This window comes from Aquarana catesbeiana, linkage group LG02 (assembly GCF_042186555.1).
Source record: "Aquarana catesbeiana isolate 2022-GZ linkage group LG02, ASM4218655v1, whole genome shotgun sequence".
Lineage (NCBI taxonomy): Eukaryota > Metazoa > Chordata > Amphibia > Anura > Ranidae > Aquarana > Aquarana catesbeiana.
The window spans coordinates 571,891,703-571,916,014 of NC_133325.1; the positions used below are offsets into that span (position 1 = coordinate 571,891,703).

Genomic DNA, 24,312 nt, shown 5'->3' on the forward strand with positions numbered 1-24,312 from the left:
GCTTGCCTGCTGACCACATTCTTTGTGCTAAAAAACTGAGACAGTGCTTTGATAGCCTTTGCAGGGCAATATGTCAGTAGAAAATTAAATCATCTCTGCCCAGGTTGGAAATCCATAAAGATGATTTGTTAGGTGCCACATCCTGTAAAATTTGGACATAGGTCCAATACTGTAAGTTCATGTAAAGTTATGCTACACCTAGTAAACAAAGATTTTTAGGCTCAGTTGAAGAAAGGGAACTACCCATTTTTTTTTGCATTTCCCTTTGAAACACCCTCTTTTTTTAAATTGTATACATACTTTTTTTACTGAGGCCTTTGGTTTGGTCACATGATGTCATGAGTCCCTCTATTTTCATCCGGTGGTCCAGGTCAATGCTCTGCTGCATGCTCAGAACACTTTAGTTATGCACCCGCAGCGAGCATGTCATTGATGCCCTCTGCTCACAGGTAGAAGATTGAATAATACCCTGCATCGCAGATTGGTGAGTTTACAGGAAATGAAAGTGGAGAGGAGTACTGCAGTGGGAGCTACATGAAATTCATTGATATTCTATCATGATGCTGCCGCATCCAAATAGAAAATGACCAAAACAATATTTTTTCACCCACAGCATTCCTGGTTGAGTCAAGATAATGTTTATCATAATGCTGAGCCTGAACATCTTTAAAGTGTTACTATAGTGGTTCTAAAGTAGTGTATACACAGACATTTTTTTTAATGCAAAAAAACTGACAGATCCCTGCATCCACACAAGAGATGTGGATGCAAAGATCTTCCCCGTTACGCTGTTGTATTCTGATAGTGGGACCCCCCCCCCCAGAATACAGTGATCTAGGGTTGGTTTTCCAGCAGTACCACTGGGAAGAAGCTGATTTAAATGAAAGGACTATGCATGTAACAAAACTTGGATGGTTCTTGCTGAACCGGCTCAGTTTCAGTACATGAATAACCAGCTTAAATCTATCAGTGTTTATTATAGTGTATAAAAATTACTGTGCTACCAAAAAAAAGCAGATAGCTGCTAACACTACAACGTGACAAGTTGTGTAAAGATATATTAAAAAAGTGTAGCGCTAAGAAAATTGTGCATGTAAACAAAATGCAAACACAATAAGTTGTGTATCAATGATAAGTGAATAAACACTGTTAAAAAAATGTGCAAGTAATGACATGAATAAATATACTCAATTACGTGCATATGAATTATACACCAACACAATAAATACACGTAAAGTAATAAAGTGCATAAGTGCTAAAAAATTACATTCACTGATAGCCACAATGGAGTAGGTGATCCAAAGTAAAATGTAATGAGAAAGAACAAGTTCACAAACTTTCGTGTTGGAATGAACTCACAATACACTATGCAAGTGTGAGGGAGTAAGGAGTGTATGCAAATATGGATGATGGTGGGCAACCATCTGTAGAAGAAACACCCGGGACTGTGCATACACCCCCTAAGGAGAGGGGTAGGTACTTCTTACCAGAAGATGTGGATACACACGCCAGTGGCGGTGAGTCAGACAAGCATGGAATGGAAACAGGATCTCAAATCGTGGTCTCCAGAAATCCAAAGGACACCCACAAGTCTCTCATCCGTCAAATAATTGGAAGAAGTCACCAATTACGGAACACGTACAATCCTCGTTGTGACAGAGCAGACTAGAGGTCATCAACATCATGGGGAAGCGTCAACCGTGCCACAATGAGGGTTGAAAAAGCGCCAATCACAAGACCCCATATGAGGTCCAAGCCTCGCTATCGCGGAAAAGGAACGCATCATCAACACCACAGATGTGATTACCAAACCTCGGTATCACAGCGCAGAGTAATTAAATAATCACCATCTCGCGTTAATGTGACTAAAACGTTAAAATAAACTATGCAGACATAGGGTCATATATACACATATGAATTGACGAAAATATAAATATATATAAAGACCTTAAATACTAGTAGGAAAAGCATATTAAATCAGAAAAGTAGGGGATCAATGTAGGTGTACAAAAAATTTATTAAAAATGTATGTGTACAAAACATTATCAAGCTATGAATAGAATGAATATGTTATTACTAACTAGAGAAATAAAATGAAAAAAAATAAAATAAATAATAAATAAAATGGAAGAATAAAAATGGGCAAAGGTATATCACGATAAGGTGAATTTAAGCTTGATTGATAAAAGCATCAATATCCCAGTCGATGTTCATGCCAAAGGGCGAGTAGGATTTTAATTCATAAATCCAAAAAGTCTCTAGGCGTGATACCCCTCGAAGGCTATAGTCACCTCTCCAATGAGGGACGAATTTATCAATGATTTGAAATTGAGTGGCGGATGGATTCTTATTATGATGATGAAGATAATGCCTAGGTACACTATGATTGGTACAGCCTTTCTTTATACTGGCCAGATGTTCATTAACCCTCACTGAAAAGGATCGTATGGTACGTCCTATGTATTGCTTCTTACAAGGGCAAGTTATTAGATACACTCTGTATTGAGTGGTGCAATGTTTCATCTGGTATCTACGGGTGGTAAAAGTAGACTCAAATGTTTGGGTGGTAAAAGTAGACTCAAATGTTTCTGTTTTCCTCCTGCCGCATGTGTTATGCAAACATACATTACATCTGTGGCAAGGGTAAAAGCCCTTGAGATTGTGGAAAAATTATGCTCTCATGGGGGGATCAATGAAATTAGGGGCAATCTGTCCTCCCAATGATGGTGCTCCCCTATAGATGACTCCTGCACGATTAGGAAGGACTGGGCCCAAAAATCTGTCGTTCTTAAGTACTTTCCAATGGCGATTGAAAGTATCATTATTTTGCTTATGTTGTATGGAAAATTACATAAAGAAGGACCACTTGAATCTATTGTGTTGTAAACATCTGGGTTGATCGATCAATAATATATTCCTATCTACCAAAGACACGTTCTTAATTTCTTCCTCTATAACTTCAGGACTATAACCTTTATCTACAAACTTAGACTTAAGGATTTGGGACTGTTGGTTGAAATCAGATAGAATGGTGCAATTACGTCTGATGCACAACTGACTTCAACCATGAGTTGTGGTGACAACTTTCGACCGGAATGTAACTGTTCCGGTCTATGGGTTTGAAATAGATCTTAATTACGAGTTGGTGGTCAATGATCGTAATTTCAAGGTCCAAAAAATGTATGGCTGTGTGGCTTGCTTCGTAGCTTAATGAGATGCCTCTATTTTTGTTATTGAGTATTGCCATAAACTCTTGCAAAGAGTTCAGATCACCTTTCCAAAGGAGGAGGATGTCGTCTATATATCTAGCCCAAACAACCAACTCTGGCCTCTTAATCTAGTTGGATAGGTGGAAGTATATCACTTTTAGACAGATAGTGGTTTACAGCTGCAAAACCAAAATCATGTGGAATGCAAGTGTACAAGGCTGCAACATCTGCTGTTACGAGCAAATAGTCATCACAATAATTAACCCTCTCTAAAAGCATAATTATTTTTGGTTTAATAACCAGTTTTATTTTCAAAGTGACTGAAGTTATTGTGTCCAACTAACAGTCTATCTTTTTAAACTAAAAAAAAAACAATTTTACTCTAAACAAGACCCTACCTGCTAGAGAGGACAATTAATTATTAATTATGTTAAAGTGGTAGTAAACTCTATTCTACCACTTGTACCTACAGGAAAGCCTATAATAAGGCTTACCTGTAGGTACTGTGAATCTCTCCTAAACTTGCACAGTTTAGGAGAGATTTAGAGTGCATGCAGCCGGCGACGTTGCACTGTATGCCAGACCTTCAAAGCCCGTGCCATAAACGGCGGGTCCCGCATGCATGTGTGGGAGTGACATCTTCATGCCCCCCGGCCCCCCATGTAGCTGGAAGACGTGAACCAGAAGGAAGACTGGGGGAAGATGGAAGCCCTCTCAGCAGTGACAGCGCGGCGCTGGAGGGCTTTGTTCTAAGATAAGTCTCTCATAATGCGATGCATACTAGTACATTAAGACATTGCCTTGCAGGGATTTTTTAATTTTTTTCATCCACTGTGATTTACTACCACTTTAACAGACAATTGACCACACCAATTAAATCCTGATATTGTATAGGAACAGTAACAGGAATCAAGAATTCATTGAATTTGCCTTTAATTATTATCCAGTATTAAAAGTAATTTCAACATCACACTCCTAAACAAATATAAGTTTAAGAAAACATTAGATAAAAGTTAGATACAAATTCAAAGTAAGTCAGGCATCAGCTATGAACCATGAGAAATTAGGCACCTATTAGCACTATCAAGGATGAAGAAAAAGCAATTCACCCTCTCTACCTGTCCTGGTGACCGTTACCAACAAACGTGAAAAAAAATTCCAAATTTTGAGTGATCGCCATAACAGAAATAGAGGGAAAATCTTCAAATGGGTACACTAGTTCTGGTGACCCTGGTGACCCACTTTGGAGGGTTTTCTTCTCACTTCTGCTGTACCTATTAGACAGGATGTGAAAGGAAATCTCCCCAATGGGACACAGATGGGGGAAAACATTTAAAAAAAGGATTTCTTTAAATAAGAGGATAATAAATGCGCATGTGCATATGTATTTTTTCCACATGAGCAAATTAATATATATAACTGCATTATAGCTGCAATATTGTGTGTCTGTTACATTTGCCTAGATTTCAACTTTATATAATGTAGTGTTAAAATAAGGCACAAAGAGGTAAGAGAATTAGTCATGGGACTTTATGTGAGGCATGTTACTTCAAAATAATAATACAGAAAATACATAAGGTACATTTTATTATACAATCAAAATTAAAACATACCATAATCTCAAAATACATAATGCAATTTTGGTAATATGATCAGAAAAAACATTTAAAAAGCTGATATATAGCACATGATTATTGGAATAAATTCATAGTATACAGATACATGATGATATTTGCATGAACCAACACATGATGGATAGGAATGGTAATAATCAGGCATTTTAAAACACGTTTGGTGGATCTGTCCACTCATCAGGAGTATAATGCCAAAAATATCTAAAAATTTGGAAAATAAAAAGTTGTATATTGGTAAAAATGTCCCTATATTGTGCAAAAAAGAGAAAGATCTTAAGGGGACAGAAGGTCTGATACTTACATGTCAGCTCAAAAAGTTGGCCTAGCTAATATGTAGGGCAAACGGGAGGTATGTCAGATGAAATTTCTGACCTGGAACTGAGGCAGGAACAACCGTCCAGACCAGGGGAGCAGCCAAGGAACAGGCCAAGTTGCTGTCATGTAATCCATGTGGAATGAAAAAGTGGGGGGACACATCTACCCCATGCTAATCTGAAAAATATACACGTGTACAAATATATAAAGGTAAATATGTGAAATGGGTATATAAGAAAGTGTATTAGTATCTAAAGATTGTGTCCAAACTACCCAATAGGGAACATCAGAGTGTGATCAGAAAGTGACAAGGAAAAAGCTAAAGATATAAGATGTTCTCTTTTGGACACATTTATATATTTGTACACATGCAGAGTATATAGTGCAGTCCGTGTAGTATATATAATGCAGTTCAGAGTATATAGTGCAGTTCGTGTAGTATATACAGTATAATACAGTTCAGAGTATATAGTGAAGTCCGTGTAGTATATATAATACAGTGGAGAGTATATAGTGCAGTTCGTGTAGTATATATAATACAGTCTAGTGTATATAGTGCAATCAGTGTAGTATATATAATACAGTGCAGAGTATAAAGTGCCATCAGTATAGTGTATATATAATACATTGCAGCGTATATAGTGCAGTCATTGTAGTATATATAATACAGTGGAGAATATATAGCGCAGTCAGTGTAGTATATATAATACAGTGCAGGGTATATAGTGCAAAGTATATAATAAAGTGTATTGAAGTAGTTAAGGGGAACCCTATGGCAGAATTAAGAAAGAAAACGGCGTGGGGTCCCCCCCAATCCAAACCAGACCCTTAGGGTCTGGTTTGGATTTTAAGGGGAACTCAATGCCAAAATTTAAAAAAAATTGGTGTGGGGTCCCCCCAAAATTCACACCAGACCCTTATCCGAGCGTGCAGCCTGGCAGACCAGGAAAGGGAGGGGATGAGCAAGCGCCCCCACTTTCCTGACCTCCAGGCTGCATGCTCAGTTAAGGGTCTGGTATGGATTTTGGGGGGGACCCCACGCCAATTTTTTTTACATTTTGGCATGGAGTCCCCCTTAAAATCCATAGCAGATGCCACATTGTTTTTTTTCATTGATATTTCATCTATATTGCTGGCTCCCGGGAGGCGGCAATACATTACAGCCGCAAGCATGTTAAACTGACATTTTTTTAGTTTAGAAATGTCATTATTGCTGCTGCATGTTCTACACATCGCACATATGCGCCACTTTACAGGCAGACTACGGGGACCCCCCAGGCACGATATTTAAAGGAATATTTCATTTTTATTGTTTTACTTTAAGCATCATTAAAATCACTGCTCCTGAAAAAACAATCATTTTGAAAACTTTTTTTGTGCATTGATACATGTCCCCTAGGGCAGTACTCGGGTCCCCATACACTTTTATGGCAATAACTTACATATAAGCCTTCAAAATTAGGATTTTTGATTTTTCATGTTTGTGTCTCATAGACATTAATAGGGTTCACATGTTCGCTAGAACTTTTTGCCTGTTCAAGGTGTCCTGGTGTAAACTGAATCAGGGCGTGTTCGGCCCATCCCTAATTTTTGGCATTATACTCCTGATGAGTGGACAGATCCACAAAACGTGTTTTAAAATGCCTAGACAGTTTGATTCTTACAATTCCTGTCCATCATGTGTTGGTTCATGCAAATATCATCATGTATCTGTATACTATGAATTTATTCCAATAATCATGTGCTATATGTCAACTTCTTAATGCTTTTTCTGATCTTATTACCAAAACTGCATTATGTATTTTGAGATTATGTTATGTTTTTATTTTGATTGTAAAATAAATTTGTACCATATGTATTTTCTGTATTATTATTTTGAAGTGACATGCCTCATATAAAGTCCCATGCCTATTGTTTATTGTTTATTTGTATAATAGGGATGGAGGCTTGTCAAGGTGGTTGTGTAAGGCCACATTTTGTAGTTTATCAGGTAAGAGAATTAGTAATATATATATAAAGTGACCATGTGCACTGCCTGCGTGATGTTCTATTTTTTAGTGCATTAAGGTCAGAGTATTCATTCTCCAGATACGACAGTGCAACATTCTGGTTGTGAAGCAGCTGTCACTCAGGAATACTAGGGAGACCCACTAATGAGATTTTCTGTGCCATGCTGTATGGTATGATTGAAGGTAAAGTATTATGCTCTGTTATCAACTAAAAAAGCTTTCAGACAATATAAAGTTCATGCTGCAAAGTGATTGTTCATAAAGTGTTTTGATCAATTTGATGCTAAACTGATACCCATGACTATTTTAGTTATGAGGACAATTTGTGCAGGTCTACTGAAACCTGTCTCATTCTTTTCTATAATCAATGTATATGTCCATAGGGACATAGTATAGAGACAAGGGATCTTTATTTCTCTCAAATACAGTACATTGTACAACAATACATCTAAAATGCCAATATTTTATTGGTTCAAACAAGTGGACACACTGAGACTCCAACATTTTAATAAGGGACTGTATATATAAGCCTTATATTTCAACTTGAACGCTGCAACCTTATAACACTCTGAAGGCATGGACCATATTTTGGAGGGGTCTAAACCTGTTCTATCATACCTGTCCCGGTGGTGCTCCCGTTTACTTTGACATGACAGTGTTCACCATGTGTCGACCGGCCGCTGCCTAACATTCTTTTTACCCCACTGAAGAAGCAACAAGTGAAATGCGTTAAAGGCCTCATCCATAACTTAGATCTCAGCATGTATGCAGCTTATCTCTGCACTAAGTGTATTTAGCACCTGATGTTTTAGGTAATAATAGGACACTGAGATCTTCAGCTTCATCTTTTGAGTTATGGATGGCCCAATAGGGGGTGCCTTTTGGGGATGTGTATAATGTATGATTTTATATACGGTACATGATTTTAACTTTTATTTCATTTGAACCAGTAAATTATTGTCACTTTAGATGTGTTTTTGTAGAATTTCTTTGAAACAAATACACCAGTATAATCCCATGTCTCTATACTATGTCTCTATTGACAAGTAAATTAATACATTTGATTTTGTAATTCGGAATTTGGTGGTAGAACTATTCACTGGCACCTATTGTATTTTTTAAAATTCTTTTCTATAGGTGATATTTTTTGTTTCGTTTTCCCTATACTATGAGGACAACATACAAAAACCATGAGTAAAGCATTTCAACACACACCGTATAAGGAACATTCTTGAACAAGTATAAAATATGCAAAAAATTTGAAAAAGGTATTTTAAATCTTGTTCTTATTTGGGCACTATTAACATATCTGCACACCAATAGAGAGCAATGTACTAAATTTACCAACCATCTGTCTAATGCAGGGACTTGCAGTCAGGGGAGACAGGTGAGGCAATGACATTAACATTAAAAGAAAAATAAAAATCGAGTTTTGAGGGTCGTAGCACTGGTCGAAATTTGGGGATCCTGCCACCAATAGTTCCTGAGATATGGGGCTTCTTGTGCAGCCTGCCAGAAGCTACATACAGAGTGGCCAGTTTAACCACTTCCATATCAGGCCTATTCTGGCACTCCTCTCCTATATGTAAAAATCATAATTTTTTGCTAGAAAATTACTCAGAACCCCCCAACATTATATATCTTTTTTAGCAGACACCCTAGGGAATAAAATTGAGATTGTTGCAACTTTTAATCTCACACGGTATTTGCACAACAATTTTTCGATGGCTTTTTTTTGGAAAAAAATAAAGAAAATAACAAAACAGTAAAGTTAGCCCAGTTTTTTTGTATAATGTGAAAGATGATGTTACGCCGAGTAAATAGATACCCAACATGTCACACTTTAAAATTGTGCACACTTATACTTAAAAATCTCCATAGGCAACGCTTTAAAAATGTTTACCGGTTACCAGTTTAGAGTTACAGAGGAGTTGTAGTGCTAGAATTGTTGCTTGCGGTGATACCTCACATGTGTGGTTTGAACGGCGTTTACATATGTGGGCGGCTTTGTTTACAACTTGCAGTCATATGTCATAACGTCGTGCCCGGGCCTCTGGCGGTCATAGCGATGACTGGTGACCATCTGGTTACCGGAAATCTCTATGGTTGTCATCCAGCAGCGGATGGCGGCGGGGGGATGTCCTCGTTCTTATGGTGCACAGAATCACCAGCTGAAAACGAGGATATCCGACTCTGTAGCCGCAGGCATCATTCAGATGATCACACTGAAAGTCATATGACGTCCTTGGGCTGGAAGTGGTAAATACAAGCTGGTACGCTCTGTTTGCAGCAGACTGAGAGGTTGAGCTCACAGTGTCTCTCACTTCTTGTCAGAAGCACTGAGCTTAATGGACAGCTTGGAGCCTTGGACCAATGGTAAAGCACTATTGGAACAATAAAAATGCTGCAGTGGAGGCTGTCCTCTGACTGCAGTGTCATAGAAGACACATGCTCCCTTCCAGCCCAGCCCACTTAACTAGAAGGAAAAAGCATGGGTTTATGGGTATAAGATTTACTCATAATCCCATGTTTTTCTCACACAGTTAAGATGGAGAATGAGAATCTGCTGCCTGCTGAAAAGGTACTATTTTAATCAAGCTAAATCATATATTATTATGCTATATGTTATAAGATAATAATATATTATTTATCTATTTACTGTGAAATGACTGGTTTGAAGATATAACTTCAAACTTCAGTAATTTGTCAGTTAAGCCACTTGCTTGAGTACAGTTTTTGAAAATATAGTAAATTACCTTAAAAGCAATATATAATAATTATTTGTATATTACTTACTTATGGTAATTAACCACTTGGCACCCAGGCCAATTATGACACTTCTCTCCTACATGTAAAAGACATCATTTAATAAAATGGTGGTCGTTGCAACTTTTTATGTTACACGGTTGTTGCGCAGCAATTTTTCAAACGGAGATTTGCTGGAAATTCCTACATCCACTACCAGAGCTGTCACCACCCAAGGTGGATCCAAAATATACCTAAAAGTCAATTCCATAGAATTCGGCAAAACTGTACCAAAGACGAAGACTACCATACACAAGGCATACTCCTTTCAGAAAAATTCCAGGACAAAGGGTACCCATCAAATCTGGTTAAAAAAGCCTTCAGCCAACAAGCAACAAAATTTCAACCAGAGGCAAAAACTGCAGATGATTTACAACAAACACGATTTACAACTCAGTTCCATGGCTGTCATAAAAGAATGGAGAACATCATAGCCAAACATTGGTGCATCCTGCTCAGAGACCCATTCCTGGGCCCCTCTCTCACCCAACAACCCAAGGTATCCTACCACAAAGCAAAAAACATAAAGAGTAAAATAGCACCTAGTAAAATCAAAAATGCCCCATCCACCTCAATCTCATATATTCCCCTCATTCCACTAGTGGGAATGTATCAATGCCGGAAAAAATTATGCCTCACCTGTAAATTCATGAACCATGGGCAAAAAGACTTCACCATCAAATGAAAAACATATACAATAAAAGAATTCCACAATTGCTTTAGTGAATACGTGGTATACTGCCTGACCTGCCCATGTGGCCTGTTTTATGTGGGCAGGAATATACGCACCTTACACCAACGTTTTGGCGAATACAGGCGCTTCATAGAAAAGGGCAGTGACAAACATAGTGTCCCTCTCCATTTCCTGAAAGAACACCAAAAATCCACCAAAGGCCTCAAAGTCTGGGTCATAGAGCCCCTTCCCAGAGACCTTCCGACTGCAGAACATTTTAAACGTTTATGTCAGCAAGAAACGTACTGGATATATTCCTTGGACACTCTTTTGCCGGGGGGACTCAATGAAGAAATAGAGACACACTCCTTATTGTAGCTTGACCCCCGCTATATATATATTTTACATATTTTTTATCGATATATCCTTTACTAATATATATATATATATATATATTTTTTTTTTTTTTTTTTTTTACCAATATTTTTTACCCTTGACTATCAATCCTTGTCCCCTTTTTTTGACATTTCCCACTGGGTTCATTTTCTGTTACCCTGGGATATGGCATAACTTGGGGGATAAAAAACTTTTCCCCACCCCCCTCTACTTTTTTATCCCATAATGTGCTCCATTGTCCACCAACAATGCATCCTTATGCATTTTTTAATCCCATTTGTGACACTTTCCTTTTTTTTTTTTTTTTTTTTTACCTATCTTTTATTAAAGTTTTCTTTTTATATAATAGTTGCTTATTAATCCTTTTTAAATAAAACATTTTTTTCTTTTGCACATGAAACTATTGACTCTGAACATATTTTTTCCCACTACCAACCTTTATTTGTTTATTTTTTACATCCTTGTTTTCACAATGCGGGTCCGCTGGCTGTTGTGGTTCCACAGCCGCGGACGTCCCGCCCACATCCCATCAGTCAGATGTCCTGTACTTCCATTTAAGTCGCTCTCCTCCTCAGAGCAAACAGGCCAGTGGAAGGAGCTGTGAGCCCCGAGCGCGTAGCCTGTATTATCTCCTATCTGTGTCAGGACACTTCCTGTGCACCGCTGACATCACTTCCGATTCCGGGTTCTAGGGTGGTTAGCGTGGAGCTTCCACACACTGGACACCGCTGTTAAGCCTCTCTCAACCAGTAACCAACATCCCCTGAGGTGAAGGACCGCTAGTGAAGCCTGCACACCAGCACATCCCAGGACAACACAACCCCTGATGGACATCGCCACCCCATCTGAACTGACTTACCAGTAAGTGTATGTATTACACCTTCACCATATAACAGTGTCAGCAGAGTTGGTGCCTCCACACCCCTCTTCCCTTTTCAGTGCTATGCTCACAGAGGCTATGTGCACCCTCTGAGGACGGCTTTTTGTTCAAACATTAATGTTCTATCAGAACCATTATTATACAATTCTATTCCTGACATCACAAGATCTGAGCCTGATCTGAGAACCTTTCTTCTTCAAACCTACATTTTTTGTGGCCCTGGGGGGGGCCACAAAGGATATATATATCCAAATCACCAGGGGGGCCGTATTAAACTGGAACACGGGCCGCAATTGGCCTGCAGGCCGGACTTTGGACATGCCTGGTTTAAGTCTTCCTATGTTCTTACAGGCTCTCTCTTCAAAACTATTTTCATCAATATTTTCTTTATTTGCCTGGCAGATTTTAGCCCATGCTGGCTACAAGGGCTGTGTTTCCAATTGTGGACTTGTGCGCCAGTGCCTGGGGCAGCAGGGTTAAAACATCAAGTCTTAAAATGTCCAAATTGTGATAAATATTTCCTTACTGTTGGCAAGGAGAGTGCAGAGAATGATAAATCATGTTGCAAGGCTTTTTATTGGTCTGGAAACCTAAAGTGATTTCTCATTCTTGTTGTTTGAAGGTCTGCACATTTGAAAAGTATTTTTTTCATATAAACCAGACTAATAATGCAGTTTAGTGTAAGTTTTTAATAAAAGAAAGATTCTGACACAAAGAGAGAAGTATTACAGCAGGCTATTATCCATGATTTAGACCCCTTTCACACTGGGGCGGTTTGCAGGCGTTATTGCGCTAAAAATAGCGCCTGCAAACCGCCCCTAAACAGCCTCCGCTGTTTGTTCAGTGTGAAAGCCCGAGGGCTTTCACACTGAAGCGGTGCGCTGGCAGGAGAAGAAAAAATCTCCTGTCAGCCGCTTCTTTGGAGCAGTGAAGGAGTAGTGTATTCACCGCTCCTTCATCGCTCCTGCCCATTGAAATCAATGGGATAGCGCGGCTATACCGCGGTAATACCCCGGCTATAGCTGCGCTATACGAGGGGTTTTAACCCTTTTTCGGCTGCCAGCGGGGGGTTAAAACCGCACCGCAAGTGTCCGAATACCGCGGTAAAACAGCGCTAAATATAGCGCTGTTTTACCGCCGACGCCCCCCACCACCCCAGTGTGAAAGGGGCCTTAGGGCAGCATGATGTCTACACACTGTCCTGTTAGTTTCATGTTGGGTAGAACCACCAGAATTGGTTTTGAGTGGGATAGGATTTGCATTAAACAAGGAAAAAGAGAGTGACAATCCTTTCATATAAATAAATATGTAGACAAAGGTGACCATCAAATAAGGGGATTAAAGCATAAAACAAACAGCGACCCCCCCCCCCCAAAAAAAAAAAAACCCAGCTCCTCAATGTTGTAAAAAAGTCAAGAGTGAAATCTCAGTAGAGATCTCAGTAGATATGAAAAAAAGGCAAAAAGCGATAAAAAAACTGATATGAAAATAAATAAATAAGGAAAATATAAATAAATATATGCGGTGCATACTAGCACATTATGACATTAACTTGCAGGGGAAATGTTTTTTTCAAGACTTTACTACTGCTTCACCATTATTATTGACAAAAATAAATTCTGTTTGGCCTTGGCCATGTGTTTGAATCTATCTTTGCTGTTAGCACCATCTAGTGGTGACCAGAAACAGCTTAATGTTTGGGGCCCGTACTCTGCTCTGCAAAGTTAAATGAGCAATCAGTCTCCCAGTAGCAGATTTTTCAGAGCACAGCAGGATGCACTCAGAGCCAGCAGACTGCAGATTGTGTTTCTGGTAACAGGAATTATCATCAGTCACAAAACTAGTATTTTTTTTTTTTTTTTTGAGGGAAGTGCAGTTTGTCTTACTAGACAGAGAATCTGCTTATATATAACAACTATAAGTAATTCTGATTATATTTTGTATTATGCTAGGAACACACAAAATCATTTTTGTTTGACGTAAAGAAATAGCTGATATTTTCATTCTTTAAATGATTACGGAGTGTTATATGCACACAACAGTCTTATTAAAGGCCACATGGACACATATTAATAGTAAAATGTTTTTGGACAGAATTCAACGCTTGTCTTCAACATACTGTTCATAATTTTACAAATGTCAAAAAAAGTAGCAATATATTTGGCAACTGCTCAGAGAATAAGTAAGTGACAAATGTTTTAACAAGCAAATAAATATTCAGTATATTTTTATCATTAATAAACTCTTGAATGACACTGTGCTTTCAACATACACACAAATGTAAAGGCAAAAACAGCTTGGATGAATATTGTATTGGAGATTATATTACAAGAATTTCCTTCCTGTAGGCATACGTGGCTATATATTGATTAGTATGTTGACAACACCAAAGTGATGACTTTGGAGTTGCCAAAAAATCCCTTGAATACTATGGGCAGCAAGGAAAACTGACAAACGCATCTCTCAACCCAATCTATTGCTAGATGCCCAGATGACTGAGCTGAAGGTGTCCTGCTTTGGACACATGATAAGAACTAATTCAATGGAAAAATCAATTATGCTTTGAAAAATTGAAGGCAAAAGAAGAAAAGGATGACTAACAATTGGGTGGATGAATACTGTCACAGAAATTATGAGCATGCGAAGATATAAGACCCAAACAGAAGATGTATTATTCTGAAGAAACACTATCCATATCTAGGTCACTAGAAATTGACATCGACTTGATGGCACTTAACAATGAAAATATTGCCTCTGTTTTCAGTTACATATGCAGTGACAACTATAGGCTTGTCTTGATAGCATTTCTTTACATTCTCTTGGTACATTAGGTACACTGCACACTGCCAACAGCAACACTCTGACATCAATGGTGCTCAATTAAAATTGATGTTCTAATACATGTTGAGAAACTTTCATAAGGCCATAATATCACCGCTAGTAGGGATGAGCCGAACACCCCCCTTTTCGGTTCGCACCAGAACTTGCGAACAGGCAAAAAATTTGTTCAAACACGCGAACACCATAAAGGCTATGGGACACGAACATGAATAATCAAAAGTGCTAATTTTAAAGGCTTATATGCAAGTTATTGTCATAAAAAGTGTTTGGGGACCTGGGTCCTGCCCCAGGGTACATGGATCAATGCAAAAAAAAGTTTAAAAACGGCCGATTTTTTGGTAGCAGTGATTCTAATAATGCTTAAAATGAAACAATAAAAGTGTAATATCCCTTTAAATGTCGTACCTGGGGGGGTTGTCTATAGTATGCCTGTAAAGGGGCGCATGTTTCCCATTTTTAGAACAGTCTGACAGCAAAATGACATTTCAAAGGAAAAAAAGTCATTTAAAACTACTCGCGGCTATTAATGAATTGCCGGTCCGACAATACACATAAAAGTTCATTGATAAAAACGGCATGGGAATTCCCCACAGGGAAATTCCAAAATTCCAATAAATTCAAATACACATAAAAGTTCATTGATAAAAACGGCATGGGAATTCCCCACAGGGAAATTCCAAAATTCCAAAAACAACCAAAATTTAAAAAAAAATGACGTGGGGGTCCCCCTAAATTCCATACCAGGCCCTTCAGGTCTGGTATGGATTTTAAGGGGAACCCCGCACCAAAATTTTAAAAAAATGGCGTGGGGTCCCCCTCAAAATCTATTCCAGATCCTTATCCAAGCACGCAGCCTGGCAGGCCGCAGGAAAAGAGGGGGGGACAAGAGAGCGCCCCTCCTCCTGAACCGTACCAGGCCACATGCCTTCAACATTGGGAGGGTGCTTTGGGGTAGCCCCCCAAAACACCTTGTCCCCATGTTGATGAGGACAAGGGCCTCATCCCCACAACCCTTGGCCGGTGGTTGTGGGGGTCTGCGGGCGGGGGCTTATCGTAATCTGGAAGCCCCCTTTAACAAGGGGACCCCCAGATCCCGGCCCTCCCCCCTGTGTGAAATGGTAAGGGGGTACCCTACCATTTCACTAAAAAAGTGTCAAAAATGTTAAAAATGACAAGAGACAGTTTTTGACAATTCCTTTATTTAAATGCTTCTTCTTTCTTCTATCTTCTTTCTTCTATCTTCCTTTGGTTTCTTCCTCCATCTTCTTCTATTTCTGGTTCTTCTGGTTCCTCCTCCGGTGTTCTTGTCTGGCATCTTTCTCTGCGGCGTTGGCGTCTTCTTCCCTTCTTCTCCTCAGGCCGCTCCGCATCCATGATGGCATGGAGGGAGACTCCTGCTGTGTGACGCTTCTCCTCTTCTGACGGTTCTTAAATAATGGGGGGAGGAGGAGCCTGGTGACCCCGCCCCCCTCTGACGCATGGGGACTTGATGGGGACTTCCCTGTGGCGGAGTTCCCCTTAAAATCCATACCAGACCTGAAAAGCCTGGTATGGAATTTAGGGGGACCCCCACGTCATTTTTTTTTTTTTTTTTAAATTTTGGTTCGGGGTTCCCCTGTGGGAATTCCCATGCCGTTTTTATCAATGAACTTTTAAGTGTATTGTCAGACCGTCAATTCATTAATAGCAACGAGTAGTTTAAATGTCATTTTGCTGTCAGACTGTTCTAAACACGGGAAAGATGCGCCCCTTTACAGGTATACTATAGACACCCCCCGGGTACGAAATTTAAAGGGATAGTACACTTTTATTGTTTCACTTTAAGCATTATTAAAATCACTGCTCCCAAAAAAACGTCCCTTTTTAAAACTTTTTTTTGCATTGATCCATGTCCCCTGGAGCAGGACCCAGGTCCCCAAACACTTTTTATGACAATACCATGAATACAAGCCTTTAAAATGAGCACTTTTGATTTCTCCCATAGACTTTTAAAGGGTGTTCCGCAGCATTCGAATTTGCCACGAACACCCCAAATTGTTTGCTGTTCGGCGAACTAGCGAACAGCCGATGTTCGAGTCGAACATAAGTTCGACTCGAACTCGAAGCTCATCCCTAACCGCTAGATAGATCTCTTGATTCCAGACAGGAGGAATCATTGTATTAATGCTTTGCATGCTGTGTAAGCAAAATTCCATATCATTTGTGCTGTATGTCACAGCAGGAATCTTGTCAGACCAAGTAATGCTTTTCCAATATTTAGTTGTTCAGTGTTGGTTATTTATGCCTGCTGTAGTGTTACTTTTTTAGCTAGCAAGAGTTAAATCTGTTGTGGATTTCTACTACTTTAGACCATAATCTTTAAGCACTGTACTCATAAAAGTTATTCTGAGCACTTTGCACAAATAAGCCCACAGAACTTCTGCACACTGGATTTTTTGCTTTTATTTTACACCATTCATTTTTAATTCAAGAGACATTTGTGTCTTATGCTGTTAACATTAATAAGCAGATGTACCTAATACGGTGGCCTATGAGTATGTGTTTGAAATACCCAGTATCTTTTCATAGTGCATATGCTGGAAAAGGGAAATTCTTCACAATGCTACGAAGCCATTCTCACCCTGGAGTCAGCACACATTATAAGCTTTTAAAACAGCATATGCTGTACAGCTGAGAAGTCTCTATCTGTGATATTTCCTAGAACTGGCTTTGCTAGCTGACTAAGATTGTTAAGTGTCCTTTCTGTTTGCACTTATTGCACTCTGTAGTACTAGTTGTCTTAAAAGGTCAGTAAATATGAAAAACAAATAGCCTCATATAACAGAGCTATACATAGCATTCACCAATATTTATTTTACAATTACATTGCTTGAGTAGAACCTAAGATACAGTAAATCACAAGATCTTTGTGAACTTCCTGTAAATTAAAGTATACCTTTGTTTCCCAGTATTCGCCAGTTCTTTAGCAGATAGACTGTAGTTGTGATTGGAAGGCAGCTATCTGGCAATATGAAATGATTTTGCTGTCGACTCATTATTAACCTTAGATATATTAACCAGTTAGGCTCTAGAGCAGGGGTAGGCAACCATTCAGAGGTTGAGATCTACCGGTACAACATGGAGAAAAGCAAATATCTCCGAGAGGGGAGAAGTGGAGGGTGGGGTGGGGTCTACTACAGGATGCCCTTTAAAAAAATTTAAAAAAAATCAAGCTCCCAATAAAAAGACAGCACCACAGTAGTATCCTATGTCCAATTCACATCACCCTCTCATAGCAGTGTTGTCTGCCCCCCTTCCCCCACAGTAGTGTTCTGTACCCCCCAATGCAGTGTTGTCTGCCCCCTCACATCACCCCTCCCCTCACTGTAGTGTTCTATACCCACCACTGCTGTGTCCTCTGCCCCCTTCACATCACCCACCCCCCACACTGTAGTGTTTTCTCTTGCCTTTTTCCCCCCAGTAGTGTCCTGTACCCCCTCAAAACAGTGTTGACTGACCCCTTCACATCAACCCCCTGTGGTGTCCTATACCCCCCAAAGCTGTGTCCTCTGCTCCCTTCACATCACCCCCCTTATACTGTAATGTCCTCTGCCCCCTTCCTCCCCCCAGTAGTGTCCTTTACCCCCCAACACAGTGTCGCTTTACCCCTTCACATCAAGCTCCCCCCTGTAGTTTCCCATACCCTCCAATGCAGTGTCCTCTGCCCCCTTCACATCCCCCCTCCACACTGTAGTGTCCTCTGCCCCCTTCCTCCCCCCAGTAGTGTCCTATACCCCCCAAAACAATGTCGCCCCCCTTCACATCCACCCCCCAATAGTGTGCTCTGTACCCCTTCCATGCACACAGTGCTGTGTAGGTAGCACTTACCTGCCAGTGTGTGTTCCTCAGAGTGGAGATCAGGAGACAGCACAGTGCTGGGTGGAAGATGGGAGCTGCCAGAGTTCATAATAGCAAGCTGGTAAATGATTGCTAGGACCTATGCTCCTCTGCTCCCTTCACATCACCCCCCTTACACTGTAGTGTCCTCTGCCCCCTTCCTCCCCCCAGTAGTGTCCTTTACCCCCCAACACAATGTCGCTTTACCCCCTTCACATCAAGCTCCCCCTGTAGTTTCCTATATCCCCCAATGCTGTGTCCTCTGCCCCCTTCACATCCCCCCCTCCACACTGTAGTGTCCTCTGCCCCCTTCCTCCCCCCAGTAGTGTCCTATACCCCCCAAAACAATATCGTCCCCCTTCACATCAGCCCCCAATAGTGTGCTCTGTCCCCCCTCCAACAGTGTACCCCTTCCATGCCAACAGCGCTGTGTAGGTAACACTTACCTGGTTGTGTGTCTTCATCAGAGTGGAGATCAGGAGACAGCATAGTGCTGGGTGGAAGATGGGAGCTGCCGGAGTTCATAATAGCAAGCTGGTAATTGATTGCTAGGACTGCCTAGCAACCAATCACTGAGTAGCTCCCACCCCCGACCTCCATCCAGCTTCCGCCTCCCGCTCTCCTCTCTGCAGTTAACAGGAGAGTGGCGGAGGTTGGGGGAGGCAGGGCCACGGTCACGATTCACCTGTCACACCCCTCATGGCTTGCAGACCACTGCTCTAGAGCCATGTACATATTTCAGTTATGGACCTATTATTAAGCCATAGTTTTGTTATCACTTATAATATACAAGTGAGAGATACATTGTTTTTTAGGCAAGTAATGCTTTCTTTAAAGTGGACTCCCCCCCTCCCCTTTTTATAGAAGAACACATAAAGATGACCTAAAACATAAATAAGTACACTTACCTACCTCCATGCTGCCATTCCTTCTCCTTTTTATAGTGCCTCTCTGCTGCCTGGGCCCTTGCTCCCACACTGCCATTTCGAAAATCGTTTCCATAATCAGCTTGCACTTTAGTACTAGTACACATGCTTGAGATGGAGCAAATAGTGTTAGGGGGCTCATTTCGCGCATGTGCCATATGACATCAAAATTGTCTTATAAACAGAAAACCTCCTTTGAGATCTTAAAAGATCTCAGGAGAAAGCTTTTTTTTTTTAAAAACAGATGAATGTAACATTGTACAACGCATGCACAAGGTGAGCCACATGACGTCATGTGCTCCATCTTGTGCATGGGCAGTACAACAATACTGAGAAATCTTGCAAGATCTCACAGATTAAACACAAGATCTCCCTAAAGGCACTGATGGCGTTGCCTTCCCGGGGATATCAGTAGGGGCAGGGCGATGTCATAAGTGCCTTCATGGAAACCAGGAAGTCGACTCAAGAAAGGTAAGTAAATCGATAAACTTACAAAAAACAGTGTTGCATACTGATGTGAGTTTTAGCAAAATAAGGGAAAAGTTATTTAGTCATTTAAAAGTTCCTAATTTTATTTATGCTTGTGTAGCACTCTCTAGTTAGGTAGGTGCTAGAGTGAGGATTTTTCTAGCACTAGCAGAGTAGGAAAATTTAGGCAGGCCTAGCTGGTGGCTAGGCCTGTTTGTTTTCATTCTGGGCTGGGAGTGGCTCAGGTTAGCAGCTGGTGACTCACAGGCAGCATCACTGTGACCTCCCTCTTCTTTATAGAAGATTATAGAAAGATAGGAGGAGAGGAGAGGTGGAGCTGCCTAGGGTATTCTAAGGGGCCCTGACATATCCCCAACCTGGACTGGCAGGAGGCAGGCCTCCTCAAATACTCGGGGTCAGCCCAGCTGGGGAGGAGTTGTAGTTGTTAAGAGCTTGGAGATGGAATGCTAGGCTGGCAGGCCTTTGAGGAAGCCCCCCAGTCAGGGGTGGGTGACTTTGGGCCTCCGCTTGGGTGTGGATGGAGCCCTTCAAGAAATCATGAAGATGTTCTGGACAGGAAGCACAGGAGGAGCAAGAGAGGACAGCAGGAGAGAGCATTGCCAGGCAAGTCTCCAGGGAGAGGAACAACTGGTTGCAGCCAGGAGAGGGCTGGTGAGTGACATGCACAGTCAGGAGGACTGGGAGCATGCAGTCTGGGGTGGGTGCAAAACCAATGGAGTGGACTGTGGTGTCATGGGCAGTGGAGAAGGGCAGCTGCAGCCAGAAGGGCTGGCAGGGCCTGAAGATGGGTTACTAGGCTCAGTAGCCACACGTGGGACAGCTAGCGCCAACTTTATATTTCTGCTACACTTATAGGGTCCCGCGGCCCCTGCCTGCAGGAGGAGAAATGGAGTGTGTATACCAGCATGTATATAGTTTGTCCCAGCAAGCTCTTCAAAATTCCATTGGGCATCCCATACTTCCTATACCCTATCCAAGTTCAAATCCCTCAATAAAACATAAAAACAAGCACATGGACAGTTGTTTGCCTTGGAGTGTCTGAGAGGTGAACGTTTTTTTTTTTACCTTAGTGCATTCTATGCATTAAGGTAAAAAACCTTCTCTGCTGCAGGATCCCCCCAGCCCCTCCCCCCCTTATTCTTACCTGAGCCCGATCCAATCCAGCGACATGCATGAGAGCAGCGGCTCTCATCACTGTCACCCTCCTCATTGGGCATTGGCTCCTGCTTCTGTGGTGAGGGGGCAGGGCCAAGTCCCGCTGTGTCATCGCTCAAATTCAATGATGATTTAGGGAGCCATGTAATCTGCTGGTGTTTCTTCACTGTGTTTTATCAAGTCCAAAGTAAGCGCAGCCCTCTACCAGGAAATTCTAGAGCACGTCATTATTCCCTGTGCTGATCAGCTTGATGGAGATGCTGATTTCCTTTTTCAAGCAGGACTTGGCACTTGCCCATACTGCCAAAAGTGCCAATATCTGGTTTAATGATCATGGTATTACTGTGCTTGATTGGCCAGCAAACTCGCCTAACCTAAACTCCATAGAGAATCTGTGGGGTATTGTCAAGAGGAAGATGAGAGACACCAGACCCAACAATGCAGACAAACTGAAGGCCGCTGTCAAAGCAACCTGGGCTTCCATAACACCTCAGCTGTGCCACAGGATGATCGCCTCCATGCCACACCGCATTGATGCAGTAATTAATGCAAAAGGACCCCCCGACCAAGTATTGAGTGCATAGGTACATGGACATACTTTTCAGTAGGCCAACATTTCTGTATTAAAAATTGAATTGAATTAATGAAGTAAATTAACTTTTTGATGATATTCTAATTTTATAAGATGCACCTGTAAATAGGAGCAGGCACCTTGTAATGTCTGCTCTTAGGCAAGACAGTTTCTTTTAAAAGTTTTAAAAAGGGTAGAATTCCCTTAAAATATCTTCAGCTAAAAAAAAAAAAATTGTATAGATTAAGGAAAAGTTAAAACACCTACTTTTTTTGTTATCTGTGTCCTGTTGGGGAGATTTATCTTCACTTCTTGTCCTGTAGACACCTCAGAAAGTGAAGGAAAGTCTTTCACTTCCTTGTGTCAATATTAATCGGGATTTTTGTCTCTAAAAACTCCTAAAATTGTTTACCATAATCAGTGCCCCTGTTGGAAGAATTCCCCTTTGTTCTTGTGGCAGTGGAGGAGATTTACTAAAACTGGTGCACACAGAATCTGCTGCAGCTGTGCATGGTAGCCAACCAGCTTCTAACTTCAGCTTGGTAAGCAGTGTTAATTTCGTTGACTAAAACAACTAAAACATTTTAGTCGACTAAATGAATACTATTTTAGTCTACTAAAATACGACTAAAACTAAAACAATTGAGATGACTAAAATACGACTAAAACTAAAATTCCATTTTAGTCAAATGACTAAAATGGGACAAAAACTAAAATGTCACTTTAGTCAAAAGACTTATGCCACATACACATGATCAGATTTTCCGACGGAAATGTTGGATGGGAGCTTGTTGGTGGTAAGTCCGACCGTGTGTATGCTCCATCGGACATTTGTTGTCGTACTTTCCGCCAACAAATGTTGGCTAGCAGGTTCTCCAATTTTCTGCCAACAAATGTTTGTTGTCTGACTTCCTGATCGTGTGTACACAAGTCCGTTACACAAAAGTCCACACATGTTCGGAATCAAGTACGAGCCGGAAGCGCTCGGTCTTGTAAAACTAGTGTTCACAATGGACATATCACGTACGTCTTGTAAGTCACTACGTTTGTAATTGTTGGCCAACATTTGTGTGACTGTGCGTATGCAAGACAAGTTGAAGCCAACACCCTTCGAACAAAAATTCACGGTTTTGTTGTCAGAAAGTCCGATCATGTGTACGAGGCATAAGACTAAAACTAAATTGGAATTTGACTTCAAAATTAACACTGGTCTGTAGTGCATGTTCATACCTCAATACCATAAATAATAACATATTAGATTTTCACTCCAGCAGTATAATGAGTTTGGAAATTGTAGATTGCATTACAATTTAATTACACCCAATCAAGTTTAAATTTGTAAAATGAGGACATAGGACATTTTAGTTGACTAAAATATACTGGGATTTAGTTGACTAAATATGACTAAAACTAAAACAATCGCAGAAGACTAAAATTGGACTAAAAATAAAATGCCATTTTAGTCCTAAAAACTACTAAATCTAAATTGAAATTTGCTGCCAAAATTAACACTGTTGTTAAGCGAAGCTTTGACAATAAGGCTGGATTCACACTGGTACGAAAAACGCTCTGACATTGGGAGCTCATGTCGCAAGACTTGCGAAAATCAATATTTTCCTATGAGAGCCGCCTTAACTGGTCTGACTCAAGTCAGTCCGACTTTGAAAATGCTCCATGCACTACTTTGGTCTGACTTTGATCCTACTTCAGCCCATTGAATATCACTGAAGTCGGATCAAAGTCGGATCGCAGTCTTGACTGATTCGACTTTGGCATGCACTTGTGCTCTGTTGATCTTGAAGGGGAATTCCATGCCAAATTAAAAAAATGCATGAGTTCCCCCTCCAAGATCATACCAGGCCCTTCGGTCTGGTATGGATCTTAAGGAGAACCCCCACGCCGAAAAACCATACCCCCAAAATCCATACCAGACCCTTATCTGAGCACGCAGACTGGCAGGTCAGGAAAGGGGGTGAGGACGAGAGAGCGCTCCCCCTCCTGAACCTTACCAGGCCGCATGCCCTCAACATGGGGGGTGGGCGCTTTGGGGCAGGGGGGCCTTGCGGGGAAGAAGCGGGGAAGAAGACTGGAGCAAGAAGGAGGAATAAGACATTTTTTAATAAAAGACCCCATACTCATTCACATGGGGGGGATCAGGATCTGAGGGCCTTTCAGATTCCGATAAGCCCCCCACCCGCAGACCCCAACAACCACCGGCCGGGATTGTTGGGATGAGGCCCTTGATCCCATCAACATGGGGGCAAGGTGCTTTGGGGTGGGGGGGTACAGAGCCCCCTCTGCCCCAAAGCACCCACCCCCCATGTTGAGGGCATGCGGTCTGGTATGGTTCAGGGGACGCGCTTGCTCGTCCCCTTCCTTTTCCTGGCCTGCCGGCTGCATGCTCGGATAAGCGTCTGGTATGGATTTTGGGGGGACCCCACGCCATTTAAAAAAAATAAAATGGGCGTGGGGGGTCCCCCATTTTTTCCAGTTTTGTAATATTGTTTCTGATAAGTCCCTTGTGCCTTGTTAT

The 24,312-nt window shown here is 41.0% G+C and overlaps 1 protein-coding gene across 1 annotated transcript in view; it reads right to left on the reverse strand.

The window, feature by feature from the left end:
- GUCA1C (guanylate cyclase activator 1C) overlaps positions 1-24,312 on the reverse strand; it is a 219,304-nt gene that overhangs the window by 108,667 nt on the left and 86,325 nt on the right. The window lies entirely within an intron of this gene.